The 22,733-nt window shown below is 37.0% G+C and overlaps 1 protein-coding gene and 1 non-coding gene across 7 annotated transcripts in view; both read right to left on the minus strand.

Moving 5' to 3' along the window:
- The window catches only part of LOC150109418 (basement membrane-specific heparan sulfate proteoglycan core protein-like), a 1,783,738-nt gene that overhangs the window by 1,429,163 nt on the left and 331,842 nt on the right, over window positions 1-22,733 (minus strand). The gene's annotated exons all lie outside the window — the stretch shown is intronic.
- TRNAQ-UUG (transfer RNA glutamine (anticodon UUG)) lies at window positions 15,304-15,375 on the minus strand. Its single transcript has one exon. It is a non-coding gene; the product is annotated as a tRNA-Gln (tRNA).

Raw genomic sequence — 22,733 nt, forward strand, 5'->3', positions numbered from 1 at the left:
AACCACTTGAGATGAGCAGAGGTAATCTCGAGTGGTTAGTTGCTTGTTATGGCCAAAGCAATAAGGCTATGAGACCAGCATATGTTTGTAAATTGAGTGTATTCTTATGACCTGTTTTGCAGATTAAAAAACCCACTCTCAGATGGTATAGTAATGTAAACAGAACAGAATGGCAAGAAAAGATGTATAGGAAAATCAAGATCTAGGTGAACTGATACAGTAAGATGTACCTTAAAAGTCATATCTGACATGGCCAAGAAGCAGAAGATATATTCCCAGAAAAAATAGCAAGTCTACTGCTGAATGAATTTAAAGGATAATATGAGATACAGTAGACTTCCTGTGATGACTTGAGGTAGAAATATAGAATGGAATTCAGCACTAAGAATGGAAATTTAATTCTATTCAATTAAAAAAAAAATGAAATTGGATACATTTGCTGCTCACTCACCTATCCTCCAAAAAATAACCTGTCCTCTGAAAATTATGAAGCTACACTTCATAGTTTCAGGATATACAAATTGATCATACTGCAAATGTAATGAAGCTACACATCAGTTAGGCCACAAAAAAACACTTAAATCCAATTCTGCAATTTTACACAATTGTCACTATTAACTCATTACTCTGAAATTAATGAGTGCAACCATCTTGTCAGATGGATAGCATTTCTGCTCATCAACCAACATGCTTATCTTGAATCCCAAGGAGGTACAGATGTTTGTAAAATTGGTAATTTGCCCCCAGTGTATTAAGACCAACCTATTTACTAGTAGCCTGAAGTGGTTTTAAAAGGTTCAGTGATCTCTAGAGATTATGAAACTAGAAGATTATCAAACCATTAATCCACTCATGGTACTAATGAGTGAGTTAAGGTTTTTATAATCTGGTATGATAGATTTACTTTCTGTGGGTCGAATTCACATATGAAGGTGGTCTGAAAAGTTCTCGGCCTCGACCATAGATTATTATTATTCGTGACACCTCCAAGGAGTCCGAAGACTCATTGGGGGAGGACACCTAATATACAACACTTCATCTCCACTACTACACCAAACCTCTACTACCAATCACCTACATCAACGCCATCTACTGCCCACCACCACCACATCTAGTATTTTTGTCTGTAAATTGCGCGTGTTCTAAAGAGCCGATTTGTCTGTATGTGGGATGAAAAACCAGAGTTTCCCGGAGGAAAAACCCTGCTACCTCCGTATGAGATCGGCTAACTCGCCTCCAATTGAAAAAGTCCATATAAAGATTCCTCCCATCATGACGAGAATCGAACTTAGGCCTTTTCTAATCGAAGGGCGCAATGCATGATTTTTTTCCTAAGTTGGTAGATCTATCATGAGCATTCATGTGAAATTGCAAGTCATTCTATCAAGTAATTTGTTTTATACAGCTGTCTGAAGCAAAAGTGTTGTCTGTATCCTTTGAAATGGATAAAATTGAGTATTGTGCGGTTATAAAATTCTTTGTAAAAGAAGGTTTAATGCCAAAAGAAATTCATTCGAAGTTCATAAAAGTTTATGGAAACTCTTCTAATTCAATTTCGACAATTAAGAAATGGGCATCTGAGTTTAAACATGGCCGTACCAGCCTTGAAGATGATCCATGTGAAGGACGTCCAAAAAGTGTAACACCACCAGAAATCATTGATCGAGTGCACGATATGGTAGTGGATGACCGGCAAGTCAAAGTGTGTGAAATTGCTGAGACTATAGGCATTTCAAAAGAACGTGTAGGATATATTTTGCATAAACAATTACAAATGAAAAAGCTTTGTGCAAGATGGGTGCTGAGCTTGCTCACAGCAGATCAAAACCAGCACTCGCATGACAATCTCTCTGAACAGTGCTTGGGGCGTTTTAACAATAAAACTGATTTTGTGCATTGATTTATTACTATGGATTAGACTTGGATTCACCATTACACCAGAATCCAAACAGTAGTCAAAACATGGACAGAAGTCAGTTGTTCAGTGCCAAAGATGACAAAGTCAGTTCCATCAGCAGGAAAGGTTATGGTATCAGTGTTTTAGGATGCTAACGGCATTTTGTTTATTAATTATCTTGAAAAGGGTAAAGCAATAACCGGGGAATATTATTCTGATCTTTTAACCAGACTAGACGAATTTGTGAGGAAAGAAAAGGTTTGCAGAAGAAAAAAAATCATCTTTCATCACGACAATTCACCTGCCTACAAAAGTATTTTTGGCAACAGGAAAATTAAGGGATCTGCACTATGGATTGTTGGAACATCCACCCTATTCCCCAGATTTGGCTCCCTCTGACTTTTATCTCTTCCTCATCTTCTAACTTCTATCTCTTGGTCAGCGTTTTTCTTCAAATCAAGAGTGATTACAGCTGTAGAGGGGTATTTTGCAGATCTTACTGAGGACCACTACAGGGACGGGATAATAGCACTGGAGCATTGCTGAAATAAATGTATTAGTCTTAAGGGAGATTATGTTGAAAAACAAAAATAATTTTGAAATTATAAATTCTTTTTTCATTTAGGCCAACAACTTTTCAGACCACCCTCGTAAGAGACATAACTTATACAGAACAATCACAACCGTCAGTGTTTAAGTCATCCATCCTCTTCATCACTAACCTTCTCCTAAAATAATACTGAATGAATATAATTAATGGATGTTCCAATCCAACTATGGACAATATTGTAAATGGTTTACAGATTATACTGTCTTGAGAGAATTATTTGCTAAAAATATACTTAACATTTCAGCCGCTATGTTTAAGCCATCTTCAGGATATATAATATATTGTAATATATCCTGAAGATGGCCTAAACATAGATGCTGAAATATTAAGCTAACAACAATGATGAATAAACTAAATTCTGTTCACTAACTACAGAAAGAGGTTGCTCCTACTAGGCATCAATTCTCTGTGGCAAGCTAGGAATTTAGAATATTATACAAACAGAAGGGAAAGTGTTGGATCCTACATTCTACTCCGTTGTATAATATAGCTGTTGACTGACTTCACATTCAAACACAGAAAATTTATTTTTTTTAACTGTGCCACTCTTATGTTCTAATTCGCACAAGCAATGTTGTGAAATCAACCATCAGTTAGTACCATATAGTTATCAACTTTATTCAGGCCGAAATTCTTCTTATTAAATATAGGGTTCCCTCTAAGATTCGAATTATTTCAATGAGCGGTGCAATGAAAGAAATCAGACAAACAAGATTCAACCCAAATAAAAATATTTAATGCTTTAACACATAAATTCACATTAAAACAAGCATTTCTAGTAGGGGTAATACAATTAAGAATGAATAAATTCTCATTAAGACATTAGCAAATTACTCAGGTGAGTATATCATTTACGATTACAATTTATGCATATAAATTCCACTCTTATTATCAAAGATTCCAAACACAATTTCACTCTAAACAAAGCTATCGTTTAATGTTATTTATTTTTTAATAGTATATATTAGAACACAGAAAAATAAAAATAAGTACATAATTTATTAACTTATTGCTGATATTTCGCTGGTGTTATAACCAGCATCTTCAGAGCACAAAAACACGGTTTGGTTTGTCACAATATGCGAGACTATAACAACATGGTGTAATCAATGGACTAGTTAAACAAAGCAGCAATACAAAGACTAGAGTCCTGATTTTGGCACCCTCTATCTGAGAAAAAAAAAAATTGCAGCTATCACATAATACTAGAGTCCTAAACAGAGAAAAAAAAAGCCGGTACTAGTTTTTTCTTCAGATGACTGTCTCCGAGATTTTAGGCAAATTTATACAGCCATATTTGTTGAGATTTGGAGTATGTTTCAGGGCTTCTGTTGCCTCTAAGAACAATCTCTCTGACTTGTAAGAGCTTCTGTGCAGTACTTTTGTGTTCTTCCAGTTGATGCTGTGTGCAGGGGTATCCAAAGCATGGTCTGCTAGGTCCGACTTGCCATAGTGATAATGCCAGATGTATCTTTGGTGTTTGCTGATGTTCACAGTTCCTGTTTGACTGTAGTAGGCTTGATTACATGAGCAGGGTACTTCATAGACTCCTGGATATGATAGAGGGGGAATGCTGTCCTTAGGTGAGCGGATAAGGGTTGCTAATTTGCCACACGGCCTGAATGTGGTGCATAATTCATGTTTATTAAGAATTCTTGAAATCTTTTTGGATGTGCCTTTAACGTATCGGATGGTGACTGTTTTGTTGTAGTTCTCTGTGGTGGATAGTGGGAGGGGTTTTTTAGAAGCATTTAGTATTTTGTTTATCTTATGGGGATTATAGCCATTGGCCAAGAAGGTGTTGCGTAAGTGAGCCAGTTCAGCAGCAAGAGCATTGTCATTGGAACAGATTGCTCTCGCTCTGTAGGTTAGCGTTTTTAAAATGCCATATTGTTGAGAAGGGTGATGGTGTGATTATTTGTGTAAATATCTCCCTGTATGTGTGGGTTTTCTAAAAACTGAAAATGATAAGGAACCATCTGGAAGACGTGTGATAACTGTATCCAGGAAGGGCAGACAGTTATTAGCTTCCAGTTCCATTGTAAAGTGGATTTTTGGATGCTGGCTATTTAAATGCGCTAAGAATGTTTCCAATATCTCTGGGCCATGTGGCCAAATAGCAAGTACATCGTCAACATAGCATAGCCGAAGTGTTGGTATGAGAGTGGCTGTATTGATAGCTAGTTTTTCCAGGTGTTCTATGTAAAAGTTGGCTGGGGAGGGGGGAGCTCATGGCTGTCCTATCTATTTGTTTGTATATTTTCCCCTTTCCATGTGGAATATCCTGCATGTATTGTGAATTTGAATAGTTCAAATATATCAGGGCGGAAGTGTGACTTCAGTAGATTGAGGGTTTCTATTAGTGATAGATTTGTGAATAGTGAGGTGATATCAAAGCTTACTATTAAGTCTGAGCTTTTTAGGGTATGGTGTTGTAAGATGCTTTTTAGGTGGGCTGAATTTTTGACAAAGGAGGGAGAATTGTTTGTGAGAGTGGCTAGTAGCTTAGCTAAATGTCTAGCAGTTTGTATGTGGGACTATTTATATTGTCCACAATTGGGCATAAGAGTGTACCTTGTTTGTGAATTTTTGGTACTCCATAAATCTTAGGTGTTTTAACATGGAAGGGCTCGAGTTTGTTTACTGTGTCCTTGGGCCAGGAAGCGACTTTTTTCAATAATTTACGTGCCTTATTCTTTTGTGTGTTGGTGGGATTGCGATCTATAATTTTGTATGTTGACTGATCTTGTAACAGTGTGTACATTTTGTTTTCATATTCTGTTGTGTCCATCACCACGGTTGCATTTCCTTTGTCTGCTTTTGTTATGATAACCTGGCTATTATTCTGTAGCTCTTTTACAGCAATGATTTCCTTATGCAGAATATTATTTTTGGGAGGCTTAGACTTGATTAGGATGTTGGCCACATCTAAACATATGTTGTTGGCTGTTGTTGGAGGCAGGTCGTATATTCCACGTTCGATGGACGCCATTATTTCGGCTTGTGAAACTTGTTTGGGAGTCATGGCAAAATTGTGACCTCGACTTAAAGCACTAGTAGCTTCTTTGCGTAAGGTGAGCGACGATAAATTCATGATGATGAGGTCCTGTTGTAATTGCAGTCGTTGTATAGTGTTGCATTGTTGGAGATTTTCAAACTTATTTTGGCGCCGGTTTTTGACTATGTTGAATTCTTTTTTAGCCGTTGCATCGGTGATGTTATCTACGATCTACCATAGTTCCATATTCAGAATATTATCTAGTGATTCACATAGTGCGTTGATGGTTGAATTTGATTTTGCTAATTCCAGACGAGTGGCATTAATCTGTTCACGTAATAGCTCTACACTCGCTCATTTCACAAATCACTATTCTCAGCTCACTATTCACAAATGTACCACTAATAGAAACCCTCAATCTACTGAAGTCACACTTCCCCCCTGATATATTTGAACTATTCAAATTCACAATACATGCAGGATATTTCACATGGAAAGGGAAAATATATAAACAATTAGATGGGACAGCCATGGGATCCCCCCTTCCCCAGCCAACTTTTACATAGAACACCTGGAAAAACTAGCAATCAATACAGCCACTCTCAAACCAACACTTCGGCTACGCTATGTTGACGATGTACTTGCTATTTGGCCACATGGCCCAGAGACATTGGAAACATTCTTAGCGCATTTAAATAGCCAACATCCAAAAATCCACTTTACAATGGAACTGGAAGCTAATAACTGTCTGCCCTTCCTGGATACAGTTATCACACGTCTTCCAGATGGTTCCTTATCATTTTCAGTTTTTAGAAAACCCACACATACAGGGAGATATTTACACAAATAATCACAGCATCACCCTTCTCAACAATATGGCATTTTAAAAACGCTAACCTACAGAGCGAGAGCAATCTGTTCCAATGACAATGCTCTTGCTGCTGAACTGGCTCACTTACGCACTTACTCACTTACTTGCTCACTTGGCCAATAGCTATAATCCCCATAAGATAAACAAAATACTAAATGCTCTTAAGAAACCCCTCCCACTATCCACCACAGTGAACTACAAACAAAACAGTCACCATCCGATACGTTCAAGGCACATCAAAAAGATTTCAAGAATTCTTAATAAACATGAACTACGCACCACATTCAGACTGTGTGGCAAATTAGCAACCCTTATCCGCTCACCCAAGGATAGCATTCCCCCTTTATCACATCCAGGAGTCTACGAAGTACCCTGATCATGTAATCAAGCCTACTACGGTCAAACAGGAAGAACTGTGAACATCCGCAACAGCGAACACCAAAGATACGTGTTAAAAAATACCAAGCTATTTTAAACCTGGTTTTACTCCATTTCCCAAGTAAGCAAACAGACAAACAAGTCAAGCTTGCGCCTGCACATATTGGAAGTCTAGCTGACCCTCAAAGTAGTGCAAGACCAAGGCAACTCTTGGTAAAAGTAGAATAAGCTCTGATCACTAATCTTAATATTTACCCTTAATGCAAAGCACATCTCCTGGAGGAGATGTATGATGTTTTGTATTAAAGGCAAGGGGCCACTACCCAGACCAGTTTCGACCTTTGTTGAGGTCTCATCAGTGGGAGTTGCCATGGTCTTGCACTACTTTGAGGGTCAGCTAGACTTCCAATACATGTAGGCACAAACTTGAATTGTTTGTCTGTTTGCTTACTTGGCAAATGGAGTAAAACCAGGTTTAAAATAGCTTACTTTGTTCAGTACTTTTTTTTAAATTGCTTTAAAATGGTACTTTTTTAACATTTATTATACCCAAGGTAAAATACTTTCTACACCAAAGATACATCCGGCATTATCACTATGGCAAATCGGGCCTAGCAGACCATGCTTTGGATACCCCTGCACACAGCATCAACTGGAACACAAAAGTACTGCACAGAAGCTCTTACAAGTCAGAGAGATTGTTCTTAGAGGCAACAGAAGCCCTGAAACACACTCCAAATCTCAATAAATATGGCTGTATAAATTTGCCTAAAATCTGAGAGACAGTCATCTGAAGAAAAAACTAGTACCGGCTTTTTTTTTTTCCTCTGTTTAGGACTCTAGTCTTATGTGCTGCAATTTTTTTTTCTCTCTCTCTCAGAGGGTGCCAAAATCAGGACTTTAGTCTTTGTGTTGCTGCTACAATTTTGTTTAACTAGTCCGTTGATTACACCATGTTGTTATAGTCTCACGTATTGTGACAAACTGTTTTTGTGCTCTGATGATGCTGGTTATAACACCAGTGAAATATCAGCAATAAATTAATTACTTATTTTTCTGTGTTCTAATATATACCGTTAAAAAATAAACAACATGTACGACGAACACAAGTCTATCCACACGTTCATCATTTAATGTACTTAAAATATTTATTCAGCATAACTATTCAGAACAATCACCAAGTACAAGTCGTCAGTCATTCATTTAGAAACTTCCAAGTTTTATCACTTTAATACAATAGTACTCAGAAAATCCAATTTCAATTTTACATTGCATTCTCACGTAACAGGCTTCACTATATCACACATTCAAATATGAACTATTAATCCAGAAATACTTCATATATATTGTGTTCACGAGGAAATGTTTCACTATATCGCACATTCAATCTTGAACTGTTAATTTCAGCAATATGAACTATATCATGTTCTCCAGAAACAAGCTTCACTACTTCACACGAGGCATAGAAAAGATATCCTTGCCAGTATAAACAGTATAGCTTCCTCATTATGGAGAATCGTAGAAACACTCCTTGGTTCTTGAATAGTTTCACTTTGAGAGCACACAAGCATTATAGAATTCTGGGTTTCAGTAACTGATTAGTTAACTCGGGAGAATTTATCTTCTTGCTCATAATTGCCTAACTTTCAATATTTCTTACTCATTCTTATTATCCTTTCATCCTACGCTATCCTACTGCAAGGCAATAGGAATTTTATAAAAGAATAAGAACTCAAAGGAAGATAAGTCAAAATACAGAGGGGTTCCCAGTCCTTCCTACTCCGTTCAACCCCAGGTTATTTCTCTCCTGCTTATTACTGTCTTCTTTTTCATCTCTTACACATCACATCCTACTCTCCTTTCCCACCAAAATCTGGTTCTAACTGGTTTTTGTTGATATCAAATTGGCTTCTTGCACACTGTACAGTAACTCACGTTAAAGCACGTGCTGGCTAAAAATAACAATTTCTCACAACAACCAATCAAATCTTATTTTGAAGAATTACTTGGATATATTACATTTTACTAATAGCATAATAAGATTGCATATTTTACAGTTTTTATCTCTGTTTTAGTAATATTAATTTCATAGTAATACAAGCGATATTTAATACAGTTTTCACAACTGCACTTCATCTCAAAATAATAAATGAACAAATAAATATTAATAAACATAACTTGAAAGAAATCATATGAACAGCATACTATTAATAAGAGATTATTAGTCTGATTAGCAAATTTGGCTCAGGGAATGGCAGATTATGTTGGACTCTGAATGAATTATTAATAATCTCCAATTCTCTTCATTCAGAATCCAACAAAAGTGAGATGATGCAGAACAGACTTAAGTGAACTTGATTGTCGATATAAAAGAACTGCAAAATGCAAGAGTGCATATGGAGTGAATGGAATATAATAATTAAAAACTGAGTCGCTGAATATGAAAAATGAGGAGATTAGAATGAAATTGAATTGGTAGCAGATATAAATGGAAGAATGAAAAATAATCAGATGAACACAGGAGAAAGAGGAGAATGACAAACCGGTTCTGTATGGGATGGAAATTACATTATAGGAGAGAGGCCTTTCAATCAGCACTACAGAAGATAAAAGCTGAAAAATAAATGATGGTAAATAAAGATAAAAGTTTATTTTCCTTGAGAGAAAATAAGAGTGATTGATGCTTTGGATAGGAGAAGCAAGCAAGTTGGTGATGGTTACAAAACCAACTGATTTCATTGGACAAAGATAATGTAATGATAGATGTAAGATTATACAAATAAACAATGTGGGTTAAACGTATATATTTTGAAAAATTCCATTAGACTTCACCGTCAATTGGCTGACAGCATCATCAGGAATAAAAGAACATTAGAACATACAAGATCTGAAAACTCAGTTTTTTTTTTAAGTGATTAATTGTGCATATAACTGGGCTACTCAATAGCTATAGATGCATAATATATAGCCTCTCACAATTAAGTCTTTCCCATGTTCCAGTAGTATAGTTTCCAGAAATGGGGCTCTGGCAAACTTGGCGAGCATTGCCATCGCAAAGGCATATCCTCCCTAGCTGGAGGAAATGCCAATTTAACCTCTAAATGGTAGATGTCTTTCATCACCCAGTGAAATACCACCATCTTGCCTATTAGAGACCTGAAGCTGCTACAGCCATGTTTGGTTGCTAGAACAAGGATTCTAGTTTGTCTCCCCCCCCACACACACACACATTCTCTCTCCCCCCCACATGCAGTGAGTGATACCCCTCAAAGACATACCAATCTCACTATAGGGAACCCCCCCCACTGATTAGTACACAGGACCGAACCAGGTGGTAACAAACCTGGAGACTTCTCAGCTAGCAAAAAAATCCTGAAACCACATATCTTGCCAGTTTGTGAGTGGAGGGAGACCAAACACTGTGGCTGCAGGGGGAACTGTCAAGGCCACATATGGACAGGAGACCAACTCCACTCTGTGTGGGCAGTATGTTTGCAAGTGTCACCTCTCACTGCATGCCCAACTTCCTTTTTTATCTCTTCCTCACCAAATACAATGAGCCACAACAGAAAGAAAGAAATATGTTTTTACTGCAGATCTCAAAAACTCCCATACAGAATAGTTCAAAGAATCCAAAAAATATCAAAAATTAAACCCAAAAAAATTATGAAAGGCAACTGAAATCTAACCAACACTAAATTTTTGCAAAACAAAAAAGTTTCCACATCCACTTCAACATTCACTATAAATGATGTGCACAACCACCTACAGTCATCTGAACCAGTACTGTTCCTTTCAGAACCCCAACTGGTAACCTTACTGCCACTGTCAACTACCCAAACTACATATTACACAGCTCTTTCTGCCACAAGGGTGGTGCTTATGCATTCGTAAGAACAATATACCATGCCAGAGACTGCAAATCCTTGAATCCCCACTACTTGTCTGCTCTGGCTCAAAATTTCTCTGCCAAATCAACCTGCCATTTTTGTATGTTCTCTCTAATGCTCTCCAAACCCCACCAACCACTCCAACTTTTTCAACTTTCTCTAAAGTTCAACTTTCAATGTCCACAACTCACATTGGCTCTCCTTCTCCAGTTTCATTGATCAAGCAGGGAGGGATACTGAGGTGTTCGCTATTAGCAATGGCTTTCTCAGATCATCAATCTTCCTACCAGAATACTAGAAAATCCCCTCCAATCTGCCAACACACTTGACCCCTCTTCCTAATAAGCCCCCCTTCCAGGTATACTGTTGTCTCAGTTCTCTTGGAAACTCAGACCCAATCTCATATGTCTCATTTGCTGCAGAAAAAACTACATCCACTAATCTTGAGTCCTTTAGCACTATAAGGGTGCCAACTGGGAGGATCTCCATTACTTCTATTCCTCCTTCCCATGGTCTGAATACTGCTGCCATTCTTCTGATCCAAACACCTGCTCAGACCAAATAATAGAAATTATCCTCACAGGAATGAAGGCTTACTTCTTAAAAAAGTGTGCCAATGCTGTAAAAGAAAAAACCTCTGCTTACCACAAATGCCTCAAGAACAAAACTCCAGCTGCTTTCTCTGCCTATATACACTGCAGCCTGCAATAATTGTAAAAGAATCTTCACCAAGTTGAAGTCAGATTTTGAAAGGGCCACATTCTGCAAACTCACCTCCTGACCAAATGGCAGTCACTCCTTTCTGGTCAATTGCCAAGGTCATTGGGTGCAACTTCTGTCCACCCAGGTTTCCACTACTCTCATATCACAATGGTACTATAGTCACCTCACCAAAAGATAAGGCCAACTTACTTGCATCATTCTTCTCTTCCAATTCCTGCATTGATGACCTGGACAAAGTTCCATCCACTGCACAAAGAACGGCACTCTTCATGTCACCCAGTCTTTCGACAAAAAGAAATCCAAAGAATCCTTAACCCGAACACAAAATATCTGGTCCTGACGGTATCCAACATATTGTGTTAAAGAATTATGTCCCAGAACTAACACCTATCCTGTATCGCATCTTCAATCTATCCTATTCAACTGGAGTTTACTTGACAACATGGAAACATGTTTACATTCAGTGCCCATCCCAAAGAAAGGTGATAAAAGTCAACCAAAAAAACTATCATCCAATTGCTCTCACTTCTGTTTTTCTCAAAAATTATGGAGGTCACCAATACCCCCCCCCCCGGTGGCTGATCGGGGAATGCTCGTCATAGTTTACTATGAAGGGTAGGAAGGAAATAAAATACCTCCCGTAGACCAACAGGATAGTACTTCTCTCATAGGCCAGTCTGGGGGCAGCCCACCACCAGACTTGAGTGCTGAAGGCTAATCCCCCCCCCAACACACCTTAAAATTTCATACATTAAAAGAAATAAAAAGGGATAGCTGAACTGACTAAACGGTTAATGACAAAGTGAGGAAAAAGGTACACGAGATACAGAACATGGAACATTAAAAGTTTACATCAAAAAGAAAATGAATTAATAGATGAATTAAAAAAAAATCTAGATTGGATCTGCTAGCAGTCAGAAACAAAAAAAGGAAGGTCAAGGTTGCCAGAAAATGAAAGATGGATATATATACTTTTATATTCAAGGATAAACCCAAGAGAATGGGGAAAATAAGAGGTAGCATGAATAATAATTAAACCAGATCTCGAAGAATATATTACTAAATGGTAACTAATAAATGAAAGGTTGTTGACAATCACTATAGATTTTAAATCAGATAACCAAGTATTCACTGTAATTGTTGCATATGGTCCAAATGATAATATTAATAAAGAAATTAAAGATGAATTCTTTGAACTCTTACAAAAAACAATTGAAGAAGTTCAAGGACATATTATGCTACTAGGAGACCTTAATGGTAGAGAATCATGTAGACGAGGAAACGAAACAAGTGTTGAGATCACAGAGATAAATAATCCAGAATAATAATAATAATGGAGAAAGAACAATAAATCTGTCTTATAAATAATTTAGTAATACAAATAGAAGAAAGAAGAAACAGCCATTGAGTATAAAAGTAAAATAGAAGAGAAGATGAAAGAAGTAGAAAAAGAAATATATGAAGACCAAGATGTAGAAAGTCTATGGTATCAAAACACTTCTAGAAACAAGCAAAGAAATTTGTGGTGTATCAATAAAAAATAAACAGAAGAAACATAAAACATCTGGTGGACTGAAGAACTAAAAGAAGAAATTAAAAAGAAAAAGCAATTGTGGAAGAGATAACATCAAAGCTGCAGGTTGATAGACTATAACAACCAAAGAAATAGTTAAAACATTAGTGAAATAAGAGACAAAATGCTGGGAAGACTTGGGACATATTTTAGAACAAAGGAAACCAAAAACTCTATTAAATTTATTATTATTATTAAAACAAGACCTCATGGAGTCAAAGACTCATCTAGGAGGTCCTTTTATCTCACACACATCTCATCATACCGGATCTTAAACACATTCAAACTCCTTGCAGACACCACACTCTCAGGCAAGGCATTCCAATCATTCACAACTCTGCACGAAAAAAACCTGCCTCTCACTCCCCTACTCACACCCTCTTTATACAGTTTCCAGGTATGGCCTCTGGTTCTCCCCTGATCTCCCACTATTCTCTGTAGAACTTCTCCACCATTGATCCTATAACAACCCCTTACCAACTTGTAGGTCTCTATCATATCTCCCCTCTTCCTTCTCTCCACTAGACTCTGCAAATTACATCTTTTCAATCTTTCCTCATACTCGACATTCCAGAGGTCAGAAACTACCTTAGTCAGTCGCCTTTGCACCCTTTCCAACATCTCTTCATCCTTCTGAAAACCAGGTGACCAAATCTGGGCACAATAGTCCATGTGTGGCCTAATCAAAGCCTTATACAATGGAACAAGAATCTCCCTACTTCTACACGTCAGTGTCTTCCTCATCATTCCCGGAAGTCTTTGTGTTGTCTTCACAATTTTGGCAATGTGTCCCCTAAATTTTAGATCCTTATCCACTATCACTCCGAGATCTCTTATTTCCTCTACTTCCAACAATATATTCTCACCAAGCATAAATTCTGCATCCCATCTTTGTTTTCCAAATTTTAAAACCTTACATTTTGCAACATTGAACTCGCATCCCCATTTGCTTGCCCAATCACTCAATTTATTCAAGTCTTCTTGCAAGGCCACAACATCTTCACTACTCTTTATGGTTCGTCCCAACTTTTCATCATCTGCAAACAACTGAATATCTCCATCCAAATCTTCGCCAATATCATTAATATACAAGTTAAATAGTAATGGCCCTAAAACAGATCCCTGAGGCACTCCACTAGTGACTTTCCTTTTCCTGGATATTGCACCCCCATACACAACATGTTGATACCTATCAGATAGCCAGTCTCCAATCCAATGCACTAATCTAATATCCAACCCCATCTGCTCTAGTTTGACTGTCAACTTATCATGAGGTACTCTATCAAAAGCTTTTGCGAAATCCAAGTATATTACTGTGTATCCTTCTCCTCTGTCCAAGGAAGCAGTCACTTTATTGTAATAATTAAGTAGATTACTAAAACACGACCTCCCTTTAGCAAATCCATGCTGTCCATCAAAGATTATACCATTGTTGTCAACCCAACTCTGGATCCTAGTTCTCACAAGCTTCTCCAACAACTTAACCACAACACCTGACACACAGATAGGCCTATAGTTTGATGCTCGAGTTCGATCACCTCCTTTAAGAAGTGGCACAATCTTGCCCTCCTTCCACTCTTTAGGGACTTGACCAAGTGCAAGACTAGTATTAAAAAAATATGTCAAGGCAGGTGTCAACACTCTGGCACATTCCTTCAGAATACGCGGTGATATATTATCAAGTCCCACAGCCTTATTTACATCTAGTTTACTCAACTCCCCAAACACCTCTTGCTCACTTACAGTCAGTCTCTCCTCCCCATCATCAACTGCTCTTAATCTCTCCATGAAGTCACATTCACAAGATTGAAAGATCTTTATGAACTGCTCATTAAGCATCTCCACCACACATTCTGCAACAGCTGTCTTTATACCATTTCCTCCAATCAATGTCATCCTTCCATAATCATTCTTTCTTTTGCTGGCTACATATCGAAAGAACTCCCTAGGATTCTTTTTAGCTTCATTAGCTAACTGCTGTTCATACCTCTCTTCAGCTACTCTCACCAACCAAGTCACTCTCCTTGCCTGGTCTTTGTAGAACTCATGAAATTGGTTACTTCCACTTCTCTTATGCTGCCTCCACAATGCCCTTTTTCTCTGTATTGCATGCTTAATCTCTTTATTCATCCATCTCACACCTAACTTATTTAACCTTCTCACCCGTGGTATACATTTAGACATTGCATCCACTAAATATTTTTTGAAAATCCCCCAAGCTGCATTGATATCTTTTCCAGCTAACTCCTCATTCCATGCTACACCTGCAAGCTGTCTCCTGAGCTCTTCATAATCACCCCCCTTGTAGTTCCACATATACCCTTTTTTCACAGGGGTCCTTGCACTGCTGGCAATAATTTCACAGGTCCCACCGAGATTTGAACTCGGATCGCTGGATTCAAAGTCCAGAGTGCTAACCATTACACCATGGGACCACACAATCTTTTATTTATCTTCCATTAAAATTATCTTTTAAAGGAAACCAAAAACTCTTCTATAATGTTTCAAGAAAAATGAGGTCAGAGAAAGAATGCCCATAAAGTTTATCAAAAATAAATGTTTGATAAAATTTTTGAAATTGGAAGATGCAGGACATGGAAAAAATAGAACCCTAAGAGCAAGCATGCAAGCAAAATAGAAGTTCAAAGTGAGGAAATTTATGTAAATGAACTGTTAGTAATAAATAAAACAAAACTGGGCAAATCAGCAGACCATGACAAAATAACACCAGAAATGATAAAGAATTCAGTAACGAAAGCCATAAAATTTCTATTACATTTATTCAATATTGTATGGAAAAAAGAAAATTATTCCCAAAGACTCAGAAGTAGCAATAATAATCCCTATATTTAAGAAAGGAGATAAGTGTAAATGTGAAAACCAATGAGGGATTTCGCTTTTAAGCATTCCAGGAAAATTGTATGCCCGTATTTTAGAAGAGATACTTAGGAACCAAATAGAGGATATACACTGGACGAAATGCAATATGACTTTTGAGAAAATAGAAGCACACAGGATCTTATCTTCAGTCTTAGACAAAGATCAGAGAAAACATTGGAATATGGAAAAGAACTACATGCATGTTTTATAGATTTCAAAAAGGCCTTTGACCAAGTTCCCAGACATTTAATATGGCAAACATTAAAAAAACAAGGTACAAGATAATAGCAGCCACACAACACCTCTACAAAAGTAATAAAAATTATGTAAGAATCTGTTATTATAAATCAAAAGAATTTGAAACAAATGTATGAATGAGGCAAGGCTGTATCCTCAGCCCTCTTTTCATTATAGAATGGATGAAATTTTAAACGCATGCCAAACAAAAAAAAAGTTCCGCCTAGGATACAGGAAACTGAAAGAAACCAGGATTTCACACATCGCTTTTGTGGATGGTGTAGTGATTCTAACAAATACAGCTTAATTTGTAATGCAACGTTATGAAGAAACTAAGATAAGGAATATGACCATAAATATAAATAAAACAATGATCATATCTAGAATCCAATCAAAACACATAATAAAAATAGAGAACCAAATGGAACAAGTTCACTCCTTTAAATTAAGAAGATAGTAGACTAGACACAGAAATTAACAACAGGATAACTAGGGGAACAAAGCTATTCTATGCAACGAAAGGCCCACTCCTAGATAAGAAAGAAGTTACCCAGAATATCAAAATGGCAGTGTACCGTTCAGTGTTTATACCAACATTAACATACAGTTGCGAGTCTTTGTGTTTAACAACAGGAAACAAACTACAAACAACTGAAATGAAATTATTATTATTACCCAAGACCTCATGTAGTCAAAGATTCATCTAGGAGGTCCTTTTATCAAACACACAGCTCATCATACCGTGCTTTAAACACACTCAAATTCTCTCCAGACACCACACATTCTCAAGGCAAGGCATTCCAATCATTCACAACACTGCATGAAAAAAACCTGCTTCTCACTCCCCTACTCACACCCTCTTTATACAGCTTCCAGGGATGGTCTCTGGTTCTCCCCCTGATCTCCCACTATTTTCTGTAGAACCTCTCCAGCACTGATCCTATATCAATCCCTTAATAACTTGTAGGTCTCTATCACATCTCCCCCTCCTCCTCCTGTCCACCAGACTCTGCAAGTTGCATCTTATCAATATTTCCTCATACTCAACATTCCAGGTCAGAAACTACCTTAGTCAGTCGCCTCTGGACTCCAACATTTCTTCATTCTTCTGAAAACCAGGTGACAAAATCTGGCACAATAGTTCATGTGTGGCTTAATCAAAGCCTTATACAATGGAACAAGAATCTCCCTACTTCTACAAGTAGGTGTCCTTCACATCATTCCCAGAAGCCTTCGTGTTGTCTTCACAATTTTGGCTATGTGTCCCCCCCCCCCCTAAATTCCGGATCCTTATCTGCTATCATCCCCAGATTTCCATATGTTGAGATAGAAAGACCTGAATAAATTGTAATTAATGCTAGCTCATAAGTCTTCTACAGGAAAATTTCCACTTAGAACAATCAGCTGCTTCACTCCTAAAAACATGACTGACATACAAAAATGCCCTGGCCATTATAGTATTAGTAGGATAACACCTTCATAATAACTTCAGTTATTTCTATATTAATATAATTAGAATGGAAGGGTTATTGCCAGTGGTGTAGCTAGAGCTTTTTCTGTCCCTCTCAACACACACTAAAAATACTACAAAAAGTCAAAACAACATATAGGGAAATAAATTAAAACACTATGTTTATTTTTGAAGTAAGACTTCAATTTCAACATTCTAAAATCTTATTTTTCCTGCTTTTCTGTTAGCAAAATCGATGACATTGGCAAAGTCTATTTCATAGTAATGTAGGTAATTCTTAATTTTATTTAGAAAAACTCCTCTCACAACTAGCAACACTTACAGCAATTGTGGGGAAAATTCACAATAGTATTACAATATTTAGAAATGAGTTCGAGACTGTATTTTAGAATTCTGCAAAAGTTCAAAAAGGTTCAAAGTGCCGCCCAGGGTGGATGGTCCCCTCTGCCCCCACCAGCTATGGCTCTGGCTATTGCTTTTTTAGGAAGAAAAGAGAAAACAATGGTAGAAAAGGAGAGGATATTGCTGCAATCAAAAGTTCAGTAAGAGGGAGTTTAATACAAAAAAAAAAAGTGCATTTGAAGCTATCTGATTTCGGCAAAAAAAAAAAAAAAGCCAACAAGACAAAATACAGTCAACTGTTATAAGCCAAGGATGAAAAGGGAGATACAGATGAACATGCATCTGCAAGTTAGCTCAATGGGCACTGGACAAATAAGAATGGGACTTCAGCTGGAAGGGACAAAAGGCATGTAGGATATAAGAATTGAATTATGCAGTTACTATATGGAAAATACCTAAGGTTTAGGAATGCTAGATCTTGTGGTAGAGAATTTGTCCTAACATATATAATAATCTGCCATTTCTCCAACCTTCAAAACAACTGCTTGCATGTCAAATGACTGGTAGAGCACTACATAACTATCTTTCAATCCTTCAATTATCTGAACTACAAGTTTGAATAACTGAAAGGTCAAATAAAATGAAAAACACCTAGGCTTACTGTAAATAAGCCTAGGGGTTTCTCATTTATTTGTAATTCTGTAGCGTACTTTATAGCATAAATACCAGCCTTAAAAAGATTATACAATAACAAGACCACTTATGAGTAAAACAGATAAAGGTAATATACTATTATGAATCAGATAGATTCATAAAAAAATAACAAAAGATGACAGAAGAAGAATTGAGATGTTCCAGCTCTGGTGTTGGAGAATATTGTTAATAGTACCTTGGACAGAAAAACGAACACACAAAAGTATCCTAGAAGAACTGAATATCCACACAAGACTGATAAACATAATTGACAAGAAAATAGTGCAATATTTTTGACACATATGTAGAAGGGAAAGCAACTGCCTGGAAAAAATAATCATCCAGGGTAAACTGTGTGGGAAAAGAAAAAAGAGGAAATCCCCAACAGGTGGATTGACCAAATATCAAGAATCACCAGACTTAAACTAGAACAAGCAATAAGAGAAGCACAGGGGGGGGGGATGACAAAGCATCATCAGAAAGATCACAAGGACCTCAGACATGAGGAGATCCGAGAGAGTGAGAGAAAATCAGATAGAATGACCAAAAAAAAAGCATAATGTACAAGATCATTCCATATACCATATTATAGATCAAGATCCTATAATATATAAAAGAAAAGTTGTTACATTACTGGGGGAGGAGAAATCATGTTAGTCCAAGATGTTAAATCATATCATGTAAAACCACCAGCTAACATACATGGAGCACAAAAAATTCAAACCTGAGATTCCATGCCAGTATTGCTAATATATAGCAGTCCAACATACAAAGTTGCTTTACTTTAAAAGTATTTACTTCAAAAAAATTCTTAAAAATTCAGACACAATTTGCTTTGATAATTACTTATATAATGCTAAGAGAGACCCCAGATTTGATCAGTCCCAATATCATCCCCTGCACATGCAATCACTTACCCAAGTTTACAGCACATGTTATTGTAGCTATTTCATTGAAAAGGTAAAATAAACTAGATGGAAGAACAATGGATTCTTCTTTGCCTTAGCCAGTTACTACATAAAACATTTAGAAAACCAAGTACTCTCAAACCAATGATATGGCTGCAATATGTAGATGTATTTACTATTTGATTCCAGATCCTGAGCTAAGTATAGGACTGTTATTCCAGTAGCAACAAAAGCTAAATTCTTGAAACTCATCTTTGACAGAAAACTTTCATTCCTTGAACACATTTGTCAACTAAAAGTGCAAAAGAGCATCTAATCTTCACACTATCATCTACTGAATGGGATGTATATTGATCTTCATTGCTTTGTCTTTATTATGCACTTATGTTCAGAGCTGAATAATGGGTTTCAAGTCTATGGTTCTGCAAGACAGAGTAGCCTACAAAATGGGCAGATCTCATCAATCAGGATATATGGATATCTACTGGTACCTTCCGTGCACTGCCGATTCAGTCTTTATGTTGAAGCAAATAAACTAGCTCTATCAACTTAGAAACAGTATTTTCTTAACTATGCCCTAAAACTAAAATCTCTTCAAGAACATACTACATGGACTAGTATCTTTTTTCTATGTTGGGAAACTCAATATCGACACCAATCAGACTGCCACATATCTCTTTGGTATGCATGGTAAAGAGATTATGCAAGCTATTGGCATGAATGTTGACAACATTACTCGCAAACATAACAGCATTCCTTTATGCTAGGTGTGCCCTCCCTCCCGCAACATCTCAACTTTGTCAACTAGAGAAGTCTCATGCTCCATTTATCTACCTAAAATTGCTTAAAGCACACAGAGCAGTCCACTCTAATTTCTTGCCTATCTATCCTGATGGTTGAAGATTTGAGACCACAATCGACTGTGTTGCTGCTGTGTTTCCTGATATTACTATATCAAACCAGATCCCACTTGATTGCACTAATTATACAGCAGAGTTGGAGACCATTCAGCTTGCATTTGCGCATAAAAAGAAAGCTGCAACCATAAGTAATTTATACAGGCTTGTTGAGTTCTTTATAGGATCTCACCTGTCTATAATCCACATCCAGTGTTTTGTAAATTTTATGACCGTTGTACAAAATGAAGATCCTTAAATTGATGTTCAGTTGGAATTAAAGAAAATGAGACTGCAGCTACTAGATCAGCTCTTACATTTGTGACATACTGTTTGACAGAGCCAGATACAGGCTACAAACTGTTCATAAGATCAAAATTTAATATGAAAATGACTGAAGTAATTATAAAGGTGTTATCCTACTAATTACCCAATGGCAGTCATCATGACAGGAAGCACTGAAACAAATTGCACATGTGATTAAGAATTGACAGTCTGGTCAACACAGAAAAGAGGAAGTTGTTCTTTTTAGGCTTTGCATGGGTCAGTCATCTTACACATTCTTATTTGCTGAGCCATATACTCAGGCAGATGTCATCAGATGACAACTTGTATGTTAAATTTTTATAAAGAAATAATTTATACAAACACATTTGATTATAAATTCTATTTATTACTGCATTGCTTAACTTAATGTACTGCTTCATCATATTGGAGGCTTAATGAATTGTATGCAGCACTCTCAGAAAGGATTAAAACAGAATTTAATACTTCCTATATGTTTCGTCTCAGTAAATGAGACATCTTCAGGGATTACAAAAAAATTAATGTAACAAAAACAAATAACACACAATACTAAGCCCAACCACGGGGGTAACACTAAAGTCCTATCTAGGTGGAGCACCCTCTAATGGCGGTTGTAGGTGGCCTGGAATATAAAGTGGGAACTCTGGTGATAAGCATTTAATCTTAGGAAGCTTAATACAACCATATTTGTTGAGATTTGGTTGATTCCTGAGAGCTGTTGCTGATTCTAAGAATAGTCTCTTTTTTGAATTTGCTATGGTGGAGCATGGTGGTTTTTTTCCATGAGATCCTGTGGGTTGTATCCAAGACATGGTCAGCCAGGCTTGACTGACCATAGTCATGTTTGTGGATGTATGACTTATGTTCCTCCAGGTGGATAGTGGCTAATCTGCCTGTCTGTTCAAAGTACGGGAACAGAGTACTTGATAGACTCCAGGCACTGAGAGAGGAGGGAGCTGATCTTTTGTAGAGCGGATAAGGGTAACAAGTTTGCAGTGGGGCTTAAATGTGTGTGTAGGCTTACTTTAAAATCTTGGCTATTTTTTAGGATGTGCCAAGGATGTAGGGTATGGTGATGGCATTTCTAAACTCTTTCTGAAGAGAAGACCGAGGAAAGGGGGAGGACCTGTTTTTTTTTAATATTATTTTTTAATACTTTAATCCTTTGAGTGCTGTATACAATCCATTAAGCCTCCAATATGATGTCCTCACAGCACTTAAGCCTCTACACACGGATTAATGTACTGCTGTAACCTTTGATACAGCACAGTATGACCAAACCTAACCTAGACCTAACCAAACTAACCTATCCTAAAAAAACCAAAGATTTTTTTTCCAATAAATGCTGCTCTTGCCACTGAACTTCCTATTTGTGCACACATTTTGAGATATATATATATATATATATATATATAATCTCTCCTCTTAAGTAATAAATTGCTCCCTTAATACACAAGGCTGCAACAAAATTATCACAATCCACTACATCCAGAGCACATCTGAAAGATAGTGCATTTACTAAGAATTCGATGGACAGATTATGTAAATATGAATACAAGTTTTTGTATGTGTAGAGTAAGTCTGATAGTAGAAAGGACCTGAATAAAAGAGATAGCCTGCACTTGAATGGATCTTGGCATCAGCAACCTGGAGAAATTTCTTGGAGTGAGACCTAATGCAGAATAAGAAAACCAGATAATCATGAAAATGGATGGTGAGAATGTGCAAGTATGGTACACAAATATCACGATATTTTAATAATCAATATCAGTGGCATCGCATGCCCATTTCGGTTGGGTGTGCTGTTGTGTGGGTTATGCAATCCGCACTACAAATTTCAAGTCAATTTGACAGTATGCATGGGCATCCACAGAAAATTTTCCGGGGGGGGGGGGGGGGCTCAGAGACATAATTACATCAATAAATTTTTATAATTACATCAATAAACGTCTTTTAGCATTTTTTATGTAATTATTTGTCGATGTAAACTATAAATACACTATTTTCATTTTACATTGATTTTAATGATCTTTAATTCTTGCAGGAAAAAAGTATTCAGA

Source organism: Typopeltis vanoorti, chromosome 2 (assembly GCF_054136105.1).
Source record: "Typopeltis vanoorti isolate ZY-2024b chromosome 2, IOZ_Tvanoo_1.0, whole genome shotgun sequence".
NCBI lineage: Eukaryota > Metazoa > Arthropoda > Arachnida > Uropygi > Thelyphonidae > Typopeltis > Typopeltis vanoorti.